Source organism: Myxine glutinosa, chromosome 14 (assembly GCF_964187855.1).
Source record: "Myxine glutinosa chromosome 14, kmMyxGlut1.1, whole genome shotgun sequence".
Lineage (NCBI taxonomy): Eukaryota > Metazoa > Chordata > Myxini > Myxiniformes > Myxinidae > Myxine > Myxine glutinosa.
In genome coordinates this window covers 58,760,094-58,763,327 of record NC_136274.1, presented here as the reverse complement: position 1 = coordinate 58,763,327, position 3,234 = coordinate 58,760,094, and positions in this window count along the sequence as shown.

Here is a 3,234-nt window from a genome sequence, read left to right as displayed (position 1 = left end):
ATCAGACAGACATTGAAGTTTCTTTTATCTCTTCCTGTCTAAGCTAACAGAAGGGAGAAAATAGTGCTGATCATTTTTTAAGTGGGAAAGCCGCTTCAATATTTGGCTCTGTCTGTATATGAAAATGAAGAAAAACCTTTCTAACCCACCGTGTTTGATTTTAATGGGTTCTAAAGTAGTCAGGGAATATTGCAAAATTCTGGGAATTTTCCTTACATATTGTTTTTATATATTATGGAAATATTACATAATATTACATATTATGGAAATTTCCATAAAATGGCATATTCCTTACCAAGAAATTTCTTCCCCAATGTGTTTGTAAGGGTGTCCACTAACATATTTCAAAAAGTTTAAATTCAAGTCCCCTAGGGGAACCCGTGACAGGGGTCAACAGGGGTCAATTACCTTTTTAAAGATCAAATTTTTCTTATATTTACATTCTGGGTCACAGTATCCGACAGGAAGCATCAAAATTATTCAAAGTAGGCTCATTTTAAAGCTAAGAACATATCTGACATGGTGATACCTAAAACAAATCAATATGTTAAAAAGTTTACACAATTTTGAGCAAAAAATAATAATATTTTGTCATTTTGGGGGTAAAAATTAACTTTTCTGGTCTACAATTCGTCTTCTAGGTAGATACCCCTTCGTTTCATTTTTCTGAAAGTTTCCAGCAAACTGCCCAAGATATGCAGCCTTAATGTATTATAAGTAAAACATTCTGGTATTTATAAAATTGAAACTATGAAAGGTCACTGACCTTTATTGTTTTCCCTTATTGTAACATAAATTGTAATAACCGTTACAGGTATTTTTCTTTTGTTACCCTAATTTTTTAACCCTAGCTTTTTCCTTTGTAGGGCAGTACAGGCTAGCAGTATGGACGTAGACATTATTCCTGCACCTCCGCTCAATTGCTTCATCTGTGAAGGCCCGGAGACGCCAGCTCAGAAGCTCGCACAGGCGACTCCTAAAGGCTACCCTACTCTGTTGGCGTATGCAGAAGCGGTTGGAAATGTTACAATTTTGGAGCGCATGAAGGAGGCATGGAATGTCGGAAGACTGAGATACCACTTCGAGTGTAAACGTGATTTGTACAACATGTCTGTCAAGGTCACCATGAAGTCAACTCGTAAGTGCGACCTGTTTTACTAGGCAGGGAATAATTATTTACTGACCTGAACATTATTGTTTAAATACCGGTGATATTTCATGTGAACAAACTTCTAAAATAATTCACATTTGATTTATTGCAGGGGCAGCAGGGAAGGAGAAAGAGTCAGCACAGATGAACAGACGACGCATTTTCTCTGGGTTCAGTGCATCTACTGCATGCAGTTCTACGAGTCCACGTTCCGTTCAGCTTCTGTACAAAAATGTATGCATTCTTTGCAACCAGCCCGCTCATCTCTTCCCAAATCATCCAGGTTAGATTGAAGGGTGTAACAATTTTATGCAGAGTAATAAGCATAAATCGGTCTAACTGATGACATTGTATGTGATGGGTAGTGATGGGTAGTTATGTGATGGGTATGTGATGGGTAGTGATGGGTATGTGATGGGTAGTGACGAATCAATACAGTTATTGTTATAAGTATTCACATTTTGCATGGGATGGGATCGCATGAACTGGTATTGAGCCACTCTCCACTCCCTTACAGAGACTGCTCGAAAGAGATACCGAGTTCCTGACAATTTGACCGTGGATGGACTGAAGACAAGCTTGCTGAAGACAGCACAGGGTCGCAAGGACGATTGGGGCACTGAAGTCACTGGCCGCCTGGAAGGGATCAACGACTTCGTAGCAGAGGAAACCCTGTATCATTTGCGCTGCAAAGTTCTATTCGAGACAGGTGGTCACTACTCCAAGACTAAAGATGTAAGTGATCTAAAAGTATGATTCTTACTCAGTGAGGCGAATTCAAATTCAATCATTCAAAGTTGAGGCATATTATCAAACTCTGGTACTTGAAAGTTATTAATTATAACAATCTTTTATCCTCAGGTAGGAAGGAAAGCGGATGAGGAGCGAGCGGCTGTATTCTATGAGCTCTGCGAATGGTTAGACTCTGAACTCGAGCACGGGGTGATGACACTTGACCAAGTCCACAGAAAGCTGCAGCAGTTTGATCAGTCACCAGATCAGAGCCTCGCATATTCGAAGAAGTGTCTAAAGAAGAAGCTCCAAGAGAAATACCATGACACACTGTATTTCGCGTCACAGGAGAGGAGGGCAGATGTGCTCTGTTTGAAAGATAAGACCAGCAACATTCTGCGAGAGCATCATGTTAATGTTCAGTTAGGAGATGAGAAGACTCAGATCATAAAGACTGCACTAAAGTTCATTTGCAACGACATCGCCACTATTGATCTACACCCAAAGTTATATCCCACTGCACACAGTATGACCGATATCCCTACTCAGCTGGCACTTGTTCCTGAGAGCCTTCAGATGTTCTTGAGACCGATAGTGAAGACAGACGAAAGAGTAGCCATTTGGGGACAGAACTTCATAAAGGCCTATCGGCCTCGGTCAGGGGTATTGCCATACCAGATAGGGCTTGCCATAGATTTGGGTCAAAGTGGATGCTCAAAAAGTTACACCGGTTGGGGTACACTGAGTCTTACGCAGAGACACAAAGTTACAAATACTGCTTCCTCAATGACACGAATGGAGTTGGCATCTCTGATGCTTCTGACGCTCTTGGTACCATTATTGAAGAAACTGATGATCAGATAGATGATGAGGTAGAGGTCGACATTGCACTTGAGGATGTATCAGTTGCTGTGACAGCCGGTGAAAGTGAAATACAGAGTGACGATCAGGTGGTCTCCATGGAGGTTGGGGATACAAGCTCAATCTGTGCAATCACTCAATTTGTTGGAGACAACATAGATTTGAACATTGCTTCTATTTATGGGAACACTCCCTTTCATTCAATGGGTTTGATTAAAGTCACCTCTCCGGCGCCACCTTCTGCAGATGATCGAACGACAGCAGGTGTCAACAGGGTGAAGTTGAAGGCACTCGACAAGGCTAAGATCCTGAAGGCAGCTGAAGTGAAGATTCTTCCATTCACAAACAGGAAACAGACAGGGATAAACGCCATCACGTTTCTTCCTATCGCTGAGCTCTCCTCCTCCGTGACACAAGACAAGCCACTCCTCTCTCCGGGAGACACGCTCTGGGCAGCAGGGTGGGTGATCAAAGCCCAAGATCCCGAGTTC